Source organism: Panthera pardus, unplaced genomic scaffold (genome assembly GCF_024362965.1).
Source record: "Panthera pardus isolate Hobbes unplaced genomic scaffold, ASM2436296v1 HiC_scaffold_6, whole genome shotgun sequence".
Taxonomy (NCBI): Eukaryota; Metazoa; Chordata; class Mammalia; order Carnivora; family Felidae; genus Panthera; species Panthera pardus.
Window position 1 is genome coordinate 80863962 of NW_026526991.1, and position 23663 is coordinate 80887624.

The window sequence follows — 23663 nt, forward strand, 5'->3', positions numbered from 1 at the left end:
CGGCCGCGCCCGGGCGCCCGTTCATTGGGCCCGGAGACCGTCACTCAGAGGAGTCAACTAATTTTATACATTCCTCGCTGAGCTAGACCACGGCTGGGAGTGGGTGGTGGTGGGAAAAAAAAAAAAAAAAAAAAAGTGCTGCCTTTGCTGCTATCTCTAAGAAAAGGGGGTAAACGGTATGGGCTAGAACCTTGCGGATCGTGTTTTAAACTTCCCCTGGGGTATTTACCACGTCCCAGATCGGAAACGAAACTAACCCACCCCAGCCCCCTTTTTAAGGAAAAACAATTGCCTCTGTGTCACGGGCAAGTACGAGTCCCGCAGCGCGTGGAGCAGAAAATGGCTAGCTTTAAGTCATGCAAATAAAGGAAAACGGCAGCTCACTGTTCTTCCCTTTCATCTTGGGACTGCTGGGTGTTCCCTTAGATGGGGAATTTAGAACTTCAAACGCTCCGGAAAGGTTTGGACGAGAAAACCGCGCGACCCAGCTCTGAATTGTTATCCGGTGGCGTTATCAGCCATGTGCTGCTGCTTTTGCTTTTAGCGGTGAAAATCACACCACACGAGCTTCGGACACACACAAAAAAATGAATCTCTGAAGTAAGAAAAATTACTATTTACCTTTTTAAGTACCTTAAGGCTGTTGCTTTCATGCATTACTGAAAAGGGAGGGGAGGAGGGGAATCTCACAATTGAGTTCAACAAGCCGCATGAGAATAATTACTATTGAATGGAGCCAATTGCAGTGGCTGAGCTATCAATTAAGAATTAACTAACATTTACCCTTGACGGATATCGTGCTTTATAATCCCCTTGGCTACCAGAACAAAATGATTCTCGGGACATGGTTCTTTCAGTTTGCCTAATATCTGATCCAAGACAGAACTGAATGGTGAACTGTGGCTCTATTTGTATGAGATATAGATAGCATAGTATCCATTATCTTCTGGAAGTACAATGAATTAAGTATTGGCTTTCTGTTGGTTTGTATTGTTTGCTTTTTGATTGATGACAACATCTCCTACATTTCATTATTCTGCCAAAAATTGTAGATAGATGCACATAGTCAAACACTGTGCCTCATTTAATCCTCATAACCAATCTGCAAAGTGTCATTAGCCCCACCTTAACATAAGGAATCAAATGCTCAGCAAGATTATGTAGAAGTAAATTACTCCAGAACATCCAGAACTGGGCTTGAAACCAAGAACCATTTGACTCCCAAACCATTTTCTCCCTTTATAGTAGTGATTGCCCACAACAGACACTCATTCAGACACTCTAATGCTGAAAAAATCCACAGACCCAGACTTCTGTCACAGGTCCACTTTCCATTATACCATTGTACTGTTTGTCAGACCTATAGTATTCCAACCTCATAGCGTATTTCTGACTTCATTTTTCCCCAGCTCTAAGTCTTTCTATGCATCCATCACCACCAAATGAGTTTTCTAAAACACTGTTTGCTTTTGCCATTAACATCTTCTCCTCTAAATCAGACCCCCTTTCCCTACAATTCTTAGCTAGCCATTCAAAACTCTCCCTAACCTGGCCTCTATTTACCTTTCCCATCTTATCTCCCATTTCACTCTTGGGAAACCCTCTGCTATATTCCAGCTGGTCTACTCACAGATCGCTGCTTGATTCTTACCTTCTGGCCTACCTGGAATACCAGCTCTTCTTTGTGTTAACTTTTGCCCTTTCCTCAAAGCCTAACTAAAGTCCTAGTCCTCATTGTGTGCTACAGTGAATGGGAAAAGGGCTGGGGGTCCGTTGCGCAGTTCTGGCACTTACTTACTGTGTAACTGGGCAAGGCACTGAGACATCCATCAGAAACCTTGGTCACCACCTTTATACAATGGGGCTGATAATACATCAAAGGTTATTGTAAGGGTTATTGAGATTGTACAGAGATATAAACATATGGGTAATTACGTCCAGTTTTATGTATTTCCTTATCTTCCCACAGGATTAAGCAAGCTCCATGCTTAATCCTCTTTGTATTCCTTACACGTTATTCAAAGACTCAAAAATATGGGACTACAGAAAAATGGATCATCGTATCGCTCCTAACCCCCATCCATTCCTTAATGCACCCAAACCACCAATAATCTCACAGCCGGAAATCATAACTATCCCTGCCCCCTCAGTCAGGGACACACTTGTCGGTGGTGCCTGTTGCCTGCTTTGTTCCCCAAATGCTTTCCAACAGTGGCTGGGTGGCTACCAGTCATTCTTCCAGCCCCAGTCCTAGGATGGCTGCATCCCGGCTCACATGCTACAACCAGCAGCAGATGGGGGAGGGAATGTCCCACCCCCATAGGGATGGCTGGATGGAATAACAGGAAGTCGCTTCCCATCCCCTCTGCAGCTGGAGTGATAACAGCTGCCATCAGAGTCCAGAAAACAAAACAGTCAAGAGGAAAGCTGAAAACAGGCCCAGGCTGGAACAGTAGTGTTCAAACCAAGGGTTCCAGAGTGGGTAAAGAAGGAACCAATGGGCAAGTTCAGCCTCCTTCTCCCTGCACCCCTCCTCTCTCTGTTCTATCTACATTTAGGCTTCACCATAATGCTTCATTTACCAAAAAAAAAAAAAAAAAAAAAGACATATGTATAGCACTGGCCTCTGGGTATCTTGGAGAAGCCCCAAAAGATAACAGCAATGTAGCAAGTGAAAGAGGATGCATGAGGAACAGATACCCAGACTTTACCCATTATCCTGGATTCTAGCTGGCTTCATGGAAAAGTCCATCTACAACTCCTGTGGTTTCAACACTAATGAGCTCTGCAGGTCTAGATATCTATTTCCTGCCTAGTTATTCCTATGGTTAGCCTTACCTTTAATACCTATAAATTGTGCCAGATGCTAACACTATGGGAGACGGGTAGGGAGAGGAATACTTTGAAAGTGGGAGAAACCTGCAGGGAGTAACAAAAATAGAACTTGAAATGGACTGTAAAGGTCATTTAATGCACCAATTGGCTGGAAGAACCCCTTCTACAGCATTCCTCACAAGTAGCCTTGAAAGGCCCTGCTTGGATTTACCTGGCAACGAGGAACATACAAACTAGGAGAGAGGCCCACTCAAGATCTTTCTTCTAGCAAGCAGATCCTCCTTTTTTGACTTTCCCCTCCAAAGACCTTGGTCCTGTGTCTCATTTAACCCTCATAACTGCTCATTAAGGTGCATGTTATTAGCCCCCTTTCGCATAAGGAATCAAAGGCTCAGTAAGGTTATATAAATGAATTGTTCCCGAATACCCAGAACTGGGACTGAAAGCAAGGTCTCTGACTGCAAGTCCTATTTTCTTTATACATCTAAAGCATTGCTTGTCCACAATCTACCCTTTTTCAGTTCTGCCCTCCAGAATAACAGGGAACGGGTGGAATCTTTGTTCCCCCTTCCCCAAGCCCGTGCAGGCACAAGGACACATCCCCCACTTTGTTTGGATGCAGAGACCAGGAGTTCACCTGACTCATCCAGGACACGTCATGTGCCTGTTCTGGTCTGTACGGGCTTCCAGCTGCTGCTTCTCTAAAGCACGGTCCTGATCATTCTTGACTCCTTTCAAAACACTTGAATGTCTCCCTTTACCAGGGTACAAAGCCCAAACTCTCTTTGGGCATCCAAAGGCCCTTACATCCTGGCCTCCAACTTACCTTTCTGCGCTCAATCATCCACTCTTCTTCATATTCATATTCGCTGTGCAAACTGAATGGCTTTGCACCCATATTCCCGAAAAATATTTCTTTCTCAGTTAAGGATGGTTTTTGTCCCTTTCTAGTAAATGCTACTGCACAGCGTTAGTGTGGGGATTTGATAAGATGTCATGTGCAAGGTGACAGAGGACATTGCCTGACACATAATAAGACACCGTAAACATATTTTCCTCTTTCTTATGCCACAAAACAATTGTACTGTTATTTTTATACATGGCTTATGTCCCTCACTGACTATAAATTCCTGAGGGCCGGATGCCAGTTTGTTTTATCTTTATGTTCGTTACGGAATATAAAGTCATGCTTCATCCTATAGATATTCAATAGAAAGTCACTGAATGAACAAATGAATGAATGCTGACTTTTGCTCAAAACTCCTAACCTCCTGAGCTAGGTCTTTAGAAGTTCAGAAAGAACTCTGCTAGCGTTGTCTTAAAAGATGTGGGTGCCTCAGACTGTTCTTGTCCCAGTCCCACTGCTAACCACAGAGTGAGTAGGACACATGGTATAAATCATGGACCCAAATTCAAATGAAACACGCTTAGATTTAGAATTCCTTCTAAAGGAAATTGTAGCTTATTCTGTCTGATTCTAAGCATGGCATTGGTGATAACCCAGACACCATTTTAATATCCTTTAGCTGGACACTAAGCCACTATTCAGCTATCACCATATCATCGTTTATGAATCCAACCCTCCTCGCTATTCCCTTCCTGCCCATGGAGACAGGTTAGAAATAGGACCAGTATCTCGCTTCAAGCAGGGTCTGATTTTAATCACTCTTTCCTTGCAACCCAGAACACACACGTTATTCTCTGGTTACCTGCCAGACAACTCCAAAAGCGCAGTTACATTCAATTACCCATTTTATTATTCTATATTTAAATGGAAAACAATCTTAATTAAAAATAGAGACTATTGCTTTTCATGATCTTTGATTAATGTTCAATTAATGGTTAAACTAAACAAATTAAATTCCCTTAAACAGTTAATCCCATTTACAAACATACTTAATTGAATTTCCTAAAAAGCATGTCTGGTTCCTACACTCTGTGAGAGGCCAGCAAGATGGCAAGTCAGCCCTTTCAGTACACAGCAGCAATTCTTATTTTCCATTCCATGCAGATGGTCAGCATAACATTCTTCCCAAGCAGGCCAGACCCTCCCCGGGGCTGCCAGGCCTTTCCAGGGGTGACAAGTCCTTGCCATTCCTTCCTACCAACATGCACCGTGCACAAACCTTTGCAGAGGTCCCGGGAACATTTTCACTTAACAACAGAGCATTATACATAACCAGTAACTCCCCCCCTTTGATAATCACCTCCCACAATATTTAGTGAGGCTCATTTTTTAAATAATATATCATGGCTCACTACTAATCACAATTTACCCAGTTTGACATTGTAGTGTACCCTCTTCTCTGGATGAGCGCCATGCAGGATTCCCAGCCCTCAGACTAATCCATTAATTTCTACCCCATTCACCTTTTTACCTGGACAATCATTAATTTACTGTTGCCTTATTTTGTCTCTCCTAATCTTTAACTAGAATTCTTCTACTTCAGGAGAATTTACATTTTAAATGGCATGTTAGATTTCAATCCAGAAACCTCTAAGAGGATTAAGAGGAATGAGTTTTAGTCAAAATAGATGTAAAATGAGGATGGGTCAGCTGGTTTAAATAAATGCTCTCATTAAAGGGACGTGGCAAGTTGAAACAAGTTGCTGATTAGCAAATCTTTAGGTTAGAGCATCTTATCTCCCAAATCCTATAAAAATGAGTTTCTCTCCTGCTCTCTCTGTCTCCTCCAGTTTCTATCTCCAGAAAGGCCTTTTCACTTGAAGGAAGCTGACTGGGTAGCCTGTGAATTACAAGATAATTAGTACTGTGGTTTGTTAAACTAGCCAGGGTATTAAGGGAACAAGGAGAAAGTGTCTCAACCATCACTTTAGTATATGTCTTTTAAGTGCTTTGAACCTTGTTTCTCTTATCTCTCCGTATATAATTTCCATGTGACCCTATATTGCTTGACTTCTCAATTAATTATAGTGTAATAGCCATAGAACTACCTTCCACATTGCAAGATGCTGTTTCTGAAAAAGATCATCACCCATTCCTGAATAAAAAGAAGTGTAAGAAATAGCACCTCTTCTTTGGTACAATTAAATAAAGCACGTAGGATCACTTGACATTTTTGACACTTGACATAAGACGTAAATGACCTCATCATCTATAAATGGAATGACATCTATAAATCCCATCTATAAATGGAATGACAATAATGCTAAAGAAAGAGCACTGAAATGGAGCCACAAACCCCTGGATGCTGCCACCCCCCACAGCTTCCTTCTGACACAGTTCCACAGTGGTTCTTTACACACACAATTCTCAGTCAACCTCCTGAAACCCTTGAACAGTGCTGATTGGACCACAGATTCCCACCTGAATCAAAGACAGTCAAGTGTAAACTTGCCAATAGCCTGGAGCAGACACAAGCATGGGAACTCATCAGAGTTCCCTACTAACTAGTCACTAAGTGGCCCCATCAGATTCTGTCTCCAGACATTGAATGTGTGTGCCTGGGTGGCTCAGTTGGTTAAGCATCTGACTCTTGATTTCAGCTCAGGTCATGATCTTGTGCTTCATGAGATAGAGCCCTGCGTTGGGCTCTGCGCTGACAGCATGGAGCCTGCTTGGGATTCTCTCTCTCCCTTTCTCTCTGCCCCTGCCCCTCTTGTGCCCTCTCTCTCTCTTTTTCTCTCTCTCTCTCAAAATAAATAAACATTTAAAAAAAGACATTGAATGTGAGGCACATAAAAAAAACAGAGAATAGGGGCGCCTGGGTGGCTCAGTCAGCTGAGTGTCCGACTTCAGCTCAGGTCATGATCTCACAGTCTGTGAGTTCAAGCCCTGCATCAGGCTCTGTGCTGACAGCTCAGAGCCTGGAGCCTGCTTCGGATTCTGTGTCTCCCTCTTTCTCTGCCCCTCCCCGCTCAATGCTCTGTCTCTCTCTCTGTGTCAAAAATAAATAAACATTAAAAAAAATTAAAGGAAAAAAAACAGAGAATAGAAAAAGCAAAGAGAAGCAGAGAGGCACGTCGAAAAAAGGCAATAAGCAGAAGCATAAGTAAGTAGAAGCATGAAGTGTAGAAAGAGATCAGAAGAAAGTCAGCAACTCAAAGCAAAAAGATGTAGATGCTGAAAGTCACACACAGAAAAGGCAGCAATCAGAACCATGAGATAGTAGACACTGTAAGAGTAGGGGGAAATAGCTGTAGAAGTAATAGAAAATATAACTGATAATAAAAAATTATAATTGGGAATGCAAACTGGTGCAGCCACTCTGGAAAACAGTATGGAGGTTCTTCAAAAAATTAAAAATAGAACTACCCTACGACCCAGCAACTGCACTACTAGGTATTTATCCAAGGGATACAGGTATGTTGTTTCGAAGGGGCACATTCACCCTAATGTTTATAACAGCACTATTGACAGTAGCTAAAGTATGGAAAGAGCCCAAATGTCTATCAAGGGATGAATGGATAAAGAAGATGTGGTATAGAAATACAATGGAGTATTACTCGGCAATCAAAAAGAATGAAATCTTGGGGCGCCTGGGTGGCTCAGTCAGTTAAGCGTCCGACTTTGGCTCAGGTCATGATCTCACGGTCCGTGGGTTCGAGCCCCGCGTGGGGCTTTGTGCTGACAGCTCAGAGCCTGGAGCCTGTTTCAGATTCTGTGTCTCCCTCTCTCTCTGACCCTCCCCCGTTCATGCTCTGTCTCTTTCTCTATCAAAAATAAATAAACATTAAAAAAAAATTAAAAAAAAAAAGAATGAAATCTTGCCATTTGCAACTACATGGATGGAACTGGAGGGTATTATGCTAAGTAAAATTAGTCAGAGAAAGACAGAAATCATATGACTTCACTCATATGAGGACTTTAAGACACAGAACAGATGAACACAAGGGAAGGGAAGCAAAAATAATAAAGAAACAGGGAGGGGGCAAAACATAAAGGACTCTTCAATATAGAGAACAAACAGAGGGTTGCTGGAGGGGTTGTGGAGGGGGGGGTGGGCTAAATGGGTAAGGGGCATTAAGGAATCTACTCCTGAAATCATTGTTGCACTATATGCTAACTTGGATGTAAATTTTTAAAAAATGGTAATGATCATAGGAAACACCAATTTCTGTGTCTCTGGTACTATTTTAAATGCTTGAAATATATTAACTTCAACCTGGCGAGGTCTGTTTCCATTTCAGAGATGAGGAAACTATGCCACCAAAAGCTTGACTTGCCCGAAGTCACATGCTAGCACGATTGAACCCAATTTAGGACTAGAGTGTGTGCTCAGAGAAAAGCTGAGTTAACAAGAACGACAGACACAGAGTTACTGTTGGATATTTAACCAGGCTCCAGTTCTTATGAGGCTTGATGGTTCAGTGGTTTCTTGCATTTCCTTCATTCCCCAGATAGTCTCGTTCTGAATCTCCATCACCTGAGATAGTATGAACACTTGAAATAATCTAATACTGTGTTTTCAAATGAGATCATAAATGTGAGACCATTTTACCTTCCCTGAAAGAAATGGCACGAAGTGAAGTGTTTTTATTCCGAAATAAGGTGGAATTCCCGAAGATGTGGTCTGGTGATCAAGATGGAGTTTGTCTCTTAATCACGTTTCTTTGCGACTTCACTTTGAGTCAGGCTCAGTCTGTCTTGGTGGTATATTTTTCCACGCTCTGTGGGAATTTTAGAATGTGTTAGTTTTCAACATGCAATTATCATTACATATTAATTAAATATAATTATATTAATTACATGACCCTGTTCTACCTCATTCCTTCCCTAAGCAACTAGAACGAAGAGGCTATGATTATAGGGGCAATGAACAAAGACCAAAAGAAAAGAAGCTTGAATATTGTTTTATCTTTCTACCACCTCTCACAAAGCAGCCAGATCACTTAAGATATTGGAGGAATTTAGATTTATTCTAATTGTAATGAAAAAAAAAATCAGGGCATATGCTACTACTCTCTTTTTGTTCATTAAAAAACAAACTTTTCTCAATCAACCCCATTTTGCTTTTATTTGTGAGAGTGACCACAGATACGAGGACAGGTGATACCTTTTTTTTTCTTTCTTTTTTTTTTTTTTAATTGAGTTCTGAATTTTGTTATGGTTGAAATTTTTTTTTTAATTTTTTTTTTTAACGTTTATTTATTTTTGAGACAGAGAGAGACAGAGCATGAACGGGGGAGGTGCAGAGAGAGAGGGAGACACAGAATCGAGCAGGCTCCAGGCTCCGGGCCATCAGCCCAGAGCCCGATGCGGGGACCGTGAGATCGTGACCTGAGCCGAAGTCGGACACTCAACCAACTGAGCCACCCAGGCAGGCGCCCCACTTTTTTTTTTTTTTTAATGTTTATTTTTGAGAGAGACAGCGACAGAGGGCGAGTAGGGGAGGGGCAGAGAGAGAGAGAGAGAGAGAGACAGAATCTGAAGCAGGCTCCAGACTCCGAGCTGTCAGCACAGAGTCCGATGCAGGGCTCAAACCCACAAACTGCGAGATCATGACCGGATGTTCAACCTACTGAGCCACCCAGGCGCCCCAGTGATGCTTTCTCATGGGGCTCATTAGCAAGCCTCTGAGCTTTGCTTTCTAAAGGGCCGTCAGTGGATATTGTGAATCAGTGCTTCCATCATCATGTTAAGAAAGGAAAGAGTTGGAGCCTAGATTCAAACCTGCCTTTGTAGAGGTGGAGTTGCAAAAAATTGAAATCTGCTGAGATACCAGCAGAAGATTTAGAACTTTATGTGTTGACTAAAAATTATTTCTTTATGCTATAATTGTTTGAAAAGTTGTTAGTGCTGGGCGTTTTATTCTAATTCGTTCAACACACTGGCTTCTAAATGCTCTTACAAGGGAATAAATATGTCAAAGAAAATAATCACCCCTTCCAAAATGCCGCTCAGAATCCCCTGACTTTCCCTCCTAATGAGGATTAATCTTATAAGGATCAGCTTTATTTGTCCTGTCCTATTTTAGACATGAGAGTTGTGTTCAGTTGCCTTCTAAAGCTTTATTTATTTATAGAATAAGAGAGTCATATGTGTGGAAATAATAACACTTTTGTCAGAAAGTCAGACAGCAACTCAGAAGCTCCAGGCTCCAAATACCACTTCCAGTGGAGCAGGAGGGAGTGAGGAGAAAGAAATCATATGCCCTGCACCAGGGGCCCTAAGACTATAAAATAAGCAAATTACCAAATAATCTGCACTGTTCACTCCAACAGAATCTCTCAGCTCTGAAATGTCCCTGCCCCCCCCTCCATGCACACTCTCCCCTCCCACCAACTAATGTCTCACTGACCATAGAGAAAAAAACCAAGCTATTCTTTCTTGTGATCCTGTGACTCAACCTCAGCAAGACATTTAATGCTAAACTTTGAATACCTTTCTTGGTTACCCTTTCAGGTTTTCTGAGAACGTAGTCCTAGAATCTGATTTAATCTTCTCAACAAACCTAAAGTAGGTGCAGTTATTATCACCACATTCCAGATAAGGAAACTGAAGTCTAGAAGCAGAACTGACTTCATGGGTGGAAGATGTGTGGAGTCACCCAGGGCCCACACTTAGAGGGGCTTCATACTTGGTTTAATTCTCTACTGTCACCATCTTGAAATTCTTAATTTTTTAAGAGGCCCCTTTACACTGGGTCCCACAGATTACATAGTTTATCCTTTCTAGAAGGAGTATATTTCCCAAGATACCCGCATTGATTTGCTAAAGTGATGAAATGAAATACCATAGACTGGGTGCCTTAGGCAACAGAAATTGATTTTCTCACAATTCTGGAGGCTGGAAGTCCAACCACAGTGTCAGCAGGCTTGGTTACCTCTGAAGCCTCTCTCCTTGGCTAGTAGATGGCTGCCCTCTTTCTTTGTCTTCACATGGTCTTCAGAATTATGGCCTACCCTATTGACCTCATTTTAACTTAATTACCTCTTTAAAGAGCCTATCTCCAAATATAGTCACATTCTGAGGTAGTAGGCATTAGGTCTTTGATATATGAATGGGGGTGAGGGGCAGGAGGTAGGGAAACACAATTCAGTTCCTAACAGTCCCATAACAACCAGTTAGTGGAAGAGCCTCTAAGATTTGTTCCATTCATTATTCTCTATTTGCCTTCACAAATACCCATATAAGTATGTGAGAGTGTCTGTCTCTTCTTATCACCAATAGGAGAAGCAGAGGCACAGAAAGGTCAGTACTTGCTATCATGAAATAAGATGGCAATACAGGAAATTTATTAGTAAAATGATAGCACAGGGTTGAAACCTCAGCTCTCCTGGCACTGGGTCTACTTCTGGGCCAGTACTGCCTTTCACAACCTACACACACAGACACGGCTGCCAGGAAAGATGGCCCCTCTCTACAATTATAGGTTGTTGGACTGTCTGCCTTTGGTAGATTTCAAAATAGCACAGTTGACTGTTTCTAGCCAGAAAAAAAAAATCACTACTCTTCCCCTCACAAGTTACACAAAGACACCTCTGTGGAATACATCCAACACACCATTGTGTAGCTGCTTTATCTCATTCTTTTGCTGGCTCCAAGCTGTGAGCATGAGCAGTGAGAAGTGAGTTTGTGGAGATAACTGGGGAGTAAGGTAACTCATTTAAATGATAAAACAGGAAACCCATTTCCAGTTTGGACATGGATAGTGTTTGCATATGAGCAGATCTGGAGTCTGGACTAAGGACTTGGGAGTATCATAATATGGAATGGCAAGGAGGTGGGTGAGGGGGAGCACCAGCTTTCTTCTTTTAAAGAAAAGAGTTCTTGGTGACAGCTGGACACGGAAAGCATTTGCTGTGCTTTGGCTCACAGCTACAGCGGGGTGGGAAGGGTGGCAGATCAGGGACTGTACTGTGGTCCTAGTCCTGGCTCTGATACTAATGTTGGGCAGGTTACTTCACCTCTCCAGACCCTAACCTTCTTTTCTGAAACGTGATGCTTTAAAGTCCCATTCCTGTCTCTCAAATTCAGTATTATTGATGGGGTGTAGCAGTTTTTCCTTGCATGATCAAGAGAGCATAGCATAGAGTTTTTCATTTAAACTCAGTTCCCAGTTGTTGTAATGTGATCGTTTATAATGTATTAGTTTTTAAGAAGACATTCCTTTATGATTAGAAATATCATGCATCAGTGGGGAAACCAGATGTAACCAGGTGATCAAAGTTAACATTATTAATAAGGGGCAGATGGACTTTGTATGCTTCCAGATATGATGCCCTGAGCAGGACACAACACCATTTAGGTGATATTCTGGCTCAAGATGCATAATCTGAATCTAATCATGAGGAAACATCAAACAAACCCAAATTGAGGACATTGTATAAAATGATTGGCCTACTCTTAAAAAACAACAACAAAACAAATGTCACTGGCATGGAAAGAGAAGGAAACGTTGAAAGCAAATTAAAAAGACAAATAACCCACACATATATGGCTAATTAACTTATGACAATAGAGCCGGGAACATACAATGGGGGAAAGGACAGTCTCTTCAATAAATGCTGTTGGGAAAACTGAACGGTCATATACAAAATAATGAAACTGGACCACTATCTGACCCCATACACAAAAATCAACTCAAAATGGATTAAAGACTTGAATGTAAGACTTAAAACCATAAAGCTCCTAGAAGAAAGGCAGTACCCTCCTTGACATTGGTCTTGGCAAAGATTTTGGGGGATTTGACACCAAAACAAAGGCAACACAAAAGTAAGAAAATGGGACTGCATCAAACTAAAACACTTATGCATAGCAAAGGGGACCATCAACACAATGAAAAAAACAACCTATCGAATGGGAAATAATATTTGAGTATAATATCTAAAATATATGTTTAAAAAACTCATACAATTCAATAGCATAAAACAAATCTGACTAAAAAATGGGCAGAGGATCTGAATAGATATTTTTCCCATGATGACATCTAGACTGCCAACAGGTACATGAAAAGATGCTCAACATCACTAAATATGGGGAAATGCATATCAAAACCACAATGAGATTCCACCTCACACCTGGTAGAATGGCTGTTATGAAAAAACAAGAGAGAACAAATGCTGGCTGTGATGTGGAGAAAAGAGAACCTTTGTGCATCTCTGGTGGGAATGTAAATTGTAGCCACTGTGGAAGACACTATGGAGGTTCCTCAAAAAATTAAATATAGAATTACCATATGATTCAGTAATTCCATTTCTGGGCATTGATCCAAAGAAAATAAAAACATTAATTCAAAAAAATATCTGCACCTCCATGTTCACTACAGCATTATTTACAACAGCCAAGGTACGGGAAACAACCTAAGTGTCCAAACTCGATGAATGGATTAAAAAAAAAAAAAAGTGGTATATATACAATGGAATATTATTCAGCCATAAAAAAGACTAAAATCTTGCCATTTGTGACATCATGGATGGAACTTAAAGGCATTATGCTAAGTAAAAATAAGACAGAGAAAGGCAAATACCTTATGATTTCACTTATATGTGGAATCTTAAGACAAAAAACAGACAACAACAACAACAACAAAACCCAAGAAGCTCATAAAAACAAAGAACAGATTGGTGGTTGCCAGAGGCAGGAGATGGGGGTGGGCAAAATGAGAAGAAGGAGTCAAAAGGTACAACCTTCCAGTTATAAAATAAATCATGGGAATATAATGGATAGCATGGTGCCTATAGTTAATAACACTGTATTGCATATTTGAAAGTTAAGAGAGTAGATCTTAAAAGTTCTCATCATAAGAATAAGAATTCTGTAACTATGTATATTAACTAGGCTTATTGTGATGATCATTTCACAGTATATACCAATATTGAATCATTTTGTTGTACACCTGAAACTAATAATGCCAGATGTCAACTATGCTTCAATTAAAAAAAAAAAAAAAGACAAATAATACATGATCTTGGACTAGATCTTGTATAGGAAAAAAATTCTATAAAGGACAGTATTGGGATAATTGACAAAATTAAAATATGGGTAGTTGATTAAAGGAATGTATCAATGTTAAACTCCTTAAATTTTATAACTATACTATTGGTCTGTGAAAGAATATCCTTGTTCTTAGGATATACACATTCAAATATTATAAAGTAAAGGGAATGATATATGCAGATTTTCAAATGGTTCCAACAAAAATAGAGTAGTTAGTAAAACAAATGTGGCAAAATGTTAAATATTGATGAATCTGGGCAAAGGATATATGGAAGTTCCTCATTTTTTTCTTACAAATATTCTATAAGTTTGAAATTATTTTGAAATAAAGTATTTTTTAAAGTAGTACATGTACATTGTATAACATTTTCTAAAAAGTCTCACCCCCCAGAGATAACTGTTAACCTTTTGTATATACCTGATTTCTTTCTATTATGTCATGACACCTTGACAGGAGAAGGGTTCATTGTGCTTAAACTCACAGTACAGGGGAGTGGGAAGGGTGGCAGATCAGGGCCAGTAATTGGTTTGGGTGGCCTATAATCTACCGTACCCAATGGTTCCCAAGAAGTCTGCTGGGAGCTTCTAGGAAAGATTTGTCCCTGTTCTTTTCTTTTGTTGCATGTTGTATCACACGAAGACATTGGTGCAGCAGTAGCCACTTGCTATCTCCTAAGTAATGTTCTAGATGCTAAATACACAGGGCTTAACATGGCATTGTTCCTGCTGTCATAGGATTTACAACCCAGTTTTGGGAGGCTGTGTGTCACATAAAAAGGCTACTGCATCCAGACAGATCTAGATTCAAACCCTGACTCTACTATTCACAGTGGGACTATGGACAAGCCACTTACCCTCTATGTACCTCATGCATAAGAATGGGTATAACAACAATACCTGGCTTATCAAGCTTCTTCACAGTGAAGGTCCATCTTGGGACATGAAGGGAAAGCCAAGAGAATGGAAGATAAGGTGGTTCAGAGCACTGGCATCACTGAGGTGCTTAATTAACTGACCCTGGAACCAACCTGGCTACAGACATTTGTCGTGTGATGTAATAAATGTCCTTATTCTTTTTTTTTTAATGTTTATTTGTTTATTTTGAGAGGCAAGGGGAGAGCCCAAGCAGGGGAGGGGCAGAGAAAGAGAGAGAGGGAGAGAGAGGGAGAATCCCAAGCAGGCTCCATGCTGCCAGCACAGAGCCTGGCGGGGGGCTCAAACTCATGAACTGTGAGCTCATGACCTGAGCAGAAATCAAGAGTCAGATGCTTCACCGACTGAGCCACCCAGGCGCCTCATGTCCTTATTCTTTAAGTCAATATTACTTAGGTATTCTGTTATAGACAAAAGCATTCCAACTGTTAAGCCTCTATTTTTAAACAAGATAATGTGACCATTTGCTGTGCTCACTCATCAGTCACATGTAGCAAAAGCTCTTCCAAAGGAAAAACAAGTCATGGGACCAAATCTGGGTTTTGAGCATGTGGTAAGGTCACTATCCAGAAACTAAAGGAAATACAAGTGTCTAGATTGGGACAGGCCGTGTGGGCTTCATGCCCAGAAATTGGGAAAGGTCGAGGGGACAACCTTAATCTCTGGTGTACCTCTGAGTACTAGAATAAGTAATGGGATTTAGACTTACTTTGACTTCCAGAGGGGGATTCAGTTTGGAGAGTAGACAAAGAGGAAGCAGAAAAGGTTGTAGCTCAATCTGGGTGAAAAGTGGGCCATTGGCCATTCCAATCCTATGTCAATGACCTTTGCATCAATGTGACTTCTGGGAGTAGTGCTCAGTGGCAGAGATGATGCCAGAGAAGGGCAATGTGGCAGGTGGTATCTGAAAGCAACTGCACTGTGGAGGCTGAACTTGACACTTAACACGTTAGTTCATTGATTCATTGATAAATATTTATCAAACAGTTGCTGTATTCTTTTAAAAATTTTTTAAAGTTTATTTTGAGAGACAGAGAGAGTAGAGGCAGGGCAGAGAGAGGGAGAGAGAGAATCCCAGGCAGGTTCCATGCTGTCAACATGGAGCCCAATGAGGTGCTTGAACTCACGAACCATGAGGTCATGACCTGAGCTGAAACCAAGAATTGGACGCTTAACCAACTTAGCCACTCAGGCATCCCAACACTTGCTGTCTTCTAAGTAATGTTCTAGATGCTAAATACACAGGGTTTAACATGGCATTGTTTCTGCTGTCACAGAATTTACAACCCGGTTTGGGGAGGCTACTGCATCCAGACAGATTTAGATTCAAATATTGACTCTACCATTCACAGTGGGACTATTGACAAGTGACTTCTACTCTCTGTGCCTCGATTACCTCATGCATAAGAATGGGCATAACAACAATACATGGCTTATCAATGAACTGTGAGGATCAAATAATAAAATGCATATGAAAGATTTAACATGATGCATGAAACACAGTAATCACTTGATAAACAATATAATTATTTTTTATTATTGTATGTGTATTATTAAATTATTAGTTAATAACAATCATTGTTACATTTATTATTTACATTTGTGTTCTTCTTGTGCTAGAGAATAGAATTTTGCTGAAGATCATCTGCCCTAAAGTTGATTGTAGCCTTATCTGCAAAGCCACTGAAGGAAGTTATGTTGATGTGTTCGTAGTCTTGCAGTCAAAAAGCACTCATTACTTCATCAATATAAAAAGCTTCTGCACAGTGAATGAGACAATCAGAAAAACTCAAAGGAATAGGAGAAGATATTTGCAAATGACATTTCAGATCAAGATTTAGTATCCAAAATCTATAAAGAACTTATCAAACTCAACACCCAAAAATCAAATAATCAAGTGAAGAAATGGGCAGAAGACATGAATAGACACTTTTCCAAAGACATCCAGATAGCTAACAGACACATGAAAACATGCGCAGTATCACTCATCATCAGGAAATACAAATCAAAACCACAATGAGATACCATTTCACACCTATAAGAATGGCCAAATTAACAACACAGGCAACAGATGTTGGCAAGGATGCTGAGAAAGTGGAACACTTTTGCTCTGTTGATAGGAATGCAAACTGGTGCAGCCACTTTGGAAAACAGTATGGAGGTTCCTCAAAAAAATTAAAAATAGAACTACCCTATGACCCAGCAATTACACTACTAGGTATTTATCCAAAGGATACAAAAATGCTGATTCAAAGGGGTACATGCACCCAAATGTTTATAGCAGCACTATCAACAATAGCCAAATTATGGAAAGAGCCCAAATGTTCATCGACTGATGAATGGATAAAGAAGATGCAGTGTGTGTGTGTGTGTGTGTATGTGTGTGTGTGTGTGTGTGTGTATATATATATATATATATATATATATATATATAATGGAATATTACTTGGCAATCAAAAAGAAAGAATGAAATCTTGTCATTTGCAACAACATGGATGGAACTACAGTGTATTATGCCAAGCGAAATATGTCAGTCAGAGAAAGACAAATATCATACGATTTCACTCGTATGGAATTTAAGAAATTTAATTCCACTCATGGAATTTAAGAAACAAAACAGATGAACATAGGTAAAGGGAAGGAAAAAATAATATAAAAACAGGGAGAGAGACAAACCATAAGAGAGTCTTAAATACAGAGGACAAACTGAGGGTTGCTGGAGGGGTGTTGGGTGGGGGGATGAACTAAATGGGTGATGGGCATTAAGGCAGGCACTTGGGATGAGCACTGGGTGTTTAGTGATGAATCACTAAGTTCTATTTCTGAAATCATTATTATACCATATGTTAATTAACGTGGGTTTAAATTTTTTAAAACAGCACTCATTGCTCTCTTTTCCTCAACACTTTTCACAGAGGCACAAGACAGTTTGAGTGTGAGAGGCTGTGAAGGTCTCAGGAGCTCCAGGACTTTTCTCCCCTCAAATCAGCCATATTCTTCCCTGGAGAGATTACCTTGATCTGAGAGGTAAGAATTCACTTTGCCAAATGCAGAGAAAACACCATTCGCTTTTGGAAGGAATTTGTGCCACTAAAAATTCCAAAACCCAGGGCATTTTAGTCACTTGATCTGCTCTGAAAGATTTTTCTTTTTCTCCCTAATGCTTCACTGACCGAATTTCAAAGAAGAAAAATAAGAAAACAAGAAACAAATTATTCCTGCATCCACACATAAGAACATTAGCTGTGTAGTGCAGACAGAATATCACATGTGGTATCATTTTGAAAAGGTCTGGATCTCATCAAGTACAAGTACAGGAGGACATTTGGCCATGTCTGAGACTGCTTATTAGTCAAGTACTCTTCATTTGGTAAACGCCAATGTCACAACAGACATTACTGCTTGTTCTTATTCAGGAAAGGAAAATAACCACATAAACAACACAGGAATTTGATAAAACACCAAAAGAACTGAATTCAAACATGAGTAGGCTCATCTTCTACCTCACCCAAATATCACTCAAATGCATTTAATTATGTACTTGATGATACAATTATTAAAACTTTTCTTTGTTATCATTTAATTCCAAGATAGCAGCTAACCATAAATTAAAATTCGTCTGGATCCTCTTACTGAAGAAAATAAAAACCCCCATCATATATACATATACATGTATGTATATATATATATTTAAATCAAACTGGACTTTGAAAAGTAATTATCTCATCCACCTCTGCCTCCACCTCCTCAGTTCTTCTTAGATCTAAATCTAAGAGTCTGGAACAGTAGGAAGACATATACAATAGGACTGTAGACTAGGTTGTTAGTGGTTCACTGATGCCATTGAGCATCCAGGCTATTTTTATCTCTTGTATCTATCAGCTTTGCCCTAATAATGGTTTCAACCCCAAACTAGACTGTACATTCCCCTCATGGCTACAAAATGACCTAAGGAATTTCAAGCATCAAATCTGCACACAGTGACATCCAAAAGTAAATAAGAGATTTTTCTTTCTACTGTCTCCTTTTAGGATAAAGGAAACAGCGCAGAAACTTCCCCTCCCCCAGTAGTTATACCTTCAAATATCATTGGTCAGAATTTAATCACATGCTTACTTCTAAACCAATCATTAACAAAGGGATCAGGGCCACTATGATTGGCTTAGGCCAATCAGGATCTGATCCAGAGTCCTACAGGACAAGGGTACTGTATCTCTACAGTAAGAAGGGGAAGTGAGGAATGGCAGCTGGAAAAAATATTGCTACATTCTTCTGAACTTAGCTTTATTTGTTAGGCTGTATCACTTGGAGATCATAGCAGCAAAATCAGTTAATTTTAAATTGAGGAGAAAGAGAGAAAAAGCCATCGGCCTACGCAGTCAAACAGAAATGATATGTCACTTGGTCAGTAACTATTCTACGATAGTGAATATTAATGAGCCTCCTCAAATACCCATAGAAAAAGAGATTCAAAAACTGAAATTAAAAATAATTACAAATTAAGATGGTTTCAGACTTCATGAAGTTATGCCAAAATTGAAAATAACCTCTGAGGTGACTAACAGGCCCTTTAATGACAAAGGGGCTATCCTCTCTCACCCTCATACGCATCATCCCTCATTGCAAACGAAATGTCCTGTGAAAATCTCTATCTTTACCCAGTTCCGCTTGGCCACAGGCATGGGAACCCCTAACTTGAAGATACCATCTTATCTACTTCTAATCCAAAGTGAGCAGTGTAACCTTCAGCTCAATTCCACCTGCCAGTGAATTTTTTTTTAAGTGAAAGTATTTTTTTAATGTTATTTATTTATTTTTAGAGAGAGAGCAAGAGAGAATGAGCAGGGGAGGACAGAGAGAGAGAGAATCCAAAACAGGCTTCATGCTGTTAGTACAGAGCCCACCATGGGGCTTGAACTCACAAGCCGTAAGATCACGACCTGAACTGAAATCAAGAGTCAGCTTCTCAAGTGACTGAGCCACCTAGGTGGCCCCTGCTAGTGAATTTTTTTTTGCTTCCTTGGGATCCAATAAGTCCTGGACCCCTTATCACATTTGTTCCTACCAATTTGCTCTCTCTAGCCTAGGTGATTCCATAGTCTATGTGAATGAATTTAGTCATCATAACTGGGAAACTCATTTGCCATATGTGGAGCATGTTTTTCTCTTTTTCCTCTAAACTTTTATTCAGGTGCAAACCTCAAAGATTTTTCTCCTTTGTGATTACCTGACCTTTTTAGACTTTGACTCCTTCACCCTAGATATAACTCATTCCTCTTCAGCCTTTTAGCTTTCAGAGCAAAATAATCTTTCTTAGTAATTATGATGCTAGCATTCCCCCCTTTCAAATGGATGTATTTTCTTGTATTATGTATATAGATAATGTAGTGTCTCTATAGTCCTAGTCTAGTCTCTGCGCTTATGGAGCTTAAATTTCAACAGGAAGAGACAGGTGAACAATAGACCTAATAAATGAATAAATTATATATATATATATATATACACACACACACACACACACACATATATACACACATATGTATATATACATATATGTGCATATATATATATATATATATATATGTTAAAAGTCACAGAAAATAAATAGAGCAGAGAAGAGCAATTGAGAAGGATGGAGAGGGGATGAAGATTACAATATGAAACATGATGACCATATAAGTCTCATGAAGATGATATTTTTAAAAATTGAGATACAATTCACATATCATAAAATTCACTAGTTTATAATATACAAATTCCATAATCTTTAGTATATTCACAAGGTTGTACAACCATCACCACTATCGAATTCCAGAGTATTTAATCACTCTAGAAAGAAATGCTGTTCTCATTATTAGTCACTCCCTCCCCACCCACCCCCATCCATAAATCTATCTTGTCTCTATGAATTTGCCCATTCTGAACATTTCATGTAAATGGAATCATATAATATGTAGCCTTTGCGTCTGGCTTCCTTCACTTAGCATAATGTTTTCAAGGGTAATCCATGTTGAGGCATGATTCAGTACTTCATCCTTTTTTTGCAGTTGAATAAATACTCCATTGTATGGACATATCATATTTTGTTCACTCATTAGTTGATGGATATTTGGATTGTTTCTAGTTTTTAGCTATTATGAAATGCTGCTAGGAGCATTCATGTACAAGTCTGTGTATGGACTTATGTTTTTATTTCTTTTGGCTATACACCAGGAGTGAAATTACTGAGTCATAGGGTAACTGTACATTCGCTTTTTGAGGAGCCGTTTTTCTAAGAGGCTATTTAATTTTACATCGCCATTAGCATTATATCAGGTTTTCAATTTCTCCACGCCCTCACCAATCCTTATTACTATCTGCCTTTTTTATGATAGCCAAGAAGATGACATTGGAGCTAAGATTTGAAGGCAATGTGGAAGTGAGCCATGTGAATATTCTCAGTCTCAGAGAAGAGACTGACAGGCAAGGGGACCAGCCAGGGCAGAGCCCTTGAGGTGAGAGTGTGGCCGATGTGCTCCAGCGATAGCCGGATGGACAGTGAAACTGGAGTGGTATGATCAAGGGGGCAAGTAGAACAGGGTGATGTGAGGGCCAAGAGAGGGCCAAGTACAGGTCGTTGAAGGTCATTGTAAAGATTTTGGTTTTACTCTAAAAGAAATGGGAGGCCATTGAAGGATTTTGAAGCTGAGGGGTGATTTGATTTGACGTACATTAAAACGGTATCACTCTGACTGCTGAGCAAGGGTGGAATTAGGAAGAATCAGAGAGACAATTGGAAAATTTTTGCAATAATGGTGATACTCAAGGCAGTTGGTATCAGGGAGGTAGTGGGAGTGCTTAAATTCTGCATGTGTTTTAAGGTAGAACCAAAAGATTTCCTATTAGACCTCAAGTAGAACGTGAGAAAGAAAGGAGTCAAAACTTGTGGTTCAGTCACTTTCATTTCAAGAAATAGTACCTCAGGAAGTATATTCAAATTCATTTCTTCCCTATTAGGTCAGACCCAAAGTTCTTAATTCGGTAATCTCACATATTTAAAAATATTGTCCACAGTAATAATAAAAACAACACCCTACAACCTGTTAAGCATCAAGTCCTTTAATTCAACTACCTCATGAGGCAGGTATTATTTTCCACTATTTTTACATGTGTAAACAGAGATGTGATTAATAACCAACAGCTTAGGACCAACCGGAAACAGCCAAATATGCACCCCTAACCATTATGTAGGATGCCCTGCTTCTAGTTAGCCCAGCTACATCTTCCTCATGCCAATAGCCACATACCTGAAGTCTTCCTCTTTTTTCACTGTAAAGCTTTCCCACTCCTCTATCTTTCTTGAGTCTCTGTTAAGACACAAGTGAAGGTGGCTGACTTCCTTGCAAGTTTGAAATAACTAGCCTTTGCTTATTCTCATTTAATTGGTCTTCATTTATTTTTATTGGGGTCTTAGGTCAGGTTCCCTGGGAAATGGACTTTGAGATCCCGATCTGAGGGTAGGTTTATTGAGGAACACTTTCTAGATCATCCCCTCTGAAGGGGATGATGGGAACAGCACGGGGCAGAGAGAGAAGCTGAACTATGACACAATAGTTGCACTACAGCTTTAATGGATCTCATGGGGAGCTCTGAGTTGGGATGGCGCTTCAGAAATGTACCCTGGCCTGGATCAGTTGTTGGATGTAGCCTACCCTTGGGAAAGGAGAGGAGCCTTAGGTGAAGGAGATCTCTTTGACCAAAGACAAGTCCAAAGGGAGATCCTAGCTGTGAACTCTCAGCATCCAATACGCTGAGCAGCTGAGGAACAAGTGCTTAGATCCCCTTCAGAGCAGGGGGAGGGTGGAGATTAGGTGACCCTACCAAACACACGGCTGACAGCAGATCATGACTCTAATGTAACTTCAAATCCAAATTTAAAGCTTCCTTCACTACAGCATAGCTGCCTTCACTAAAAAATAAAACGACGTATGGAGATTCTGTGACCATTTATTTTCTGTCCTCCTAATCCAAAACCAAGATCGTATTTGTAAAGTGATTCTGATGTTTTTGGTAAGTGATTGTGAGCATAGTGGTTGACTCAACTGAAGGTGGTGTCTAAAAGATCTGAAATAAAACCCAACCACACAAAGCAGTTAACTGAATTGCCACATATAGCCATTTATATCATCTTAATACTATGGTACTTTACTAAATGTTTTTCTCTCTCAGTGGAGTAGAACATTGTGACACCCAGCTTTCCAGCTTGAGATGTTGATAAATTGAAAATAAATTGATATGAAAATAGTATCATTCCCACTTTAAGGCTATTCATCCCCTAGTGAAAATTATTCCACCTTAGTTTAAATATTAATAAAGTATATCTGAGAAGTCAGTACAATATGAATTTATTCCTTAAAAGAATCTAGTTCCCTACATTATTTTCATCACTAGTGTTACATGGTCATTGCAGCACTTTTGGCTTTACTTGAGATAGTTAAACTCAATGCTTCTTTTTTTGGTTTTACAAACAAATCAGCAGATACTGTATCCAGCAATGGGAATTTTCCTGAAGATTATGAAAAAACATACACCCAGTTCTGTCTACCAATTGGTCTGAGTAGTCCCTTTATTTGAAAATAAATCTGTGACTTCTAAAAAAAGATCTGTCAGCATATTCTCTCACTATCACAAGACCTTTTGAATATATTACTCATTGTTCCCAGAGCTTTTGGATTTTTCCCTTTACTGTTTGTCCTGGAAATTTCCTCATCCATACCCTTGCCTTCTCCCTCCCCTAAAAAGGAGTCCCCTCTTGATTAACATTGTATGGGATCTCAGCCAAATTGGAATCCCAGGTACCTTTAGCTCATAGCATAGTATGGTGGTTCTTAAACTTTGAGTCCTAAGACTTGTTAGGGGAATCTATTAAAATGGAAGATATTAGAGATTCATCCTAGATCTAAAGATTTAGAATTTCTGGAGGTGACGCTCAGACAACTGAATGTTTCTTTGT

The 23663-nt window shown here is 39.8% G+C and overlaps 1 long non-coding RNA gene across 1 annotated transcript; it reads left to right on the forward strand.

Moving 5' to 3' along the window:
- The first annotated feature begins 94 nt into the window (after nucleotides 1–94).
- Nucleotides 95–21986, forward strand: LOC109268775 (uncharacterized). The gene is made up of 3 exons (XR_002080776.2): nucleotides 95–600; nucleotides 17587–17698; nucleotides 21046–21986. It is a non-coding gene; the product is annotated as an uncharacterized LOC109268775 (long non-coding RNA).
- Nucleotides 21987–23663: the final 1677 nt, after the last annotated feature.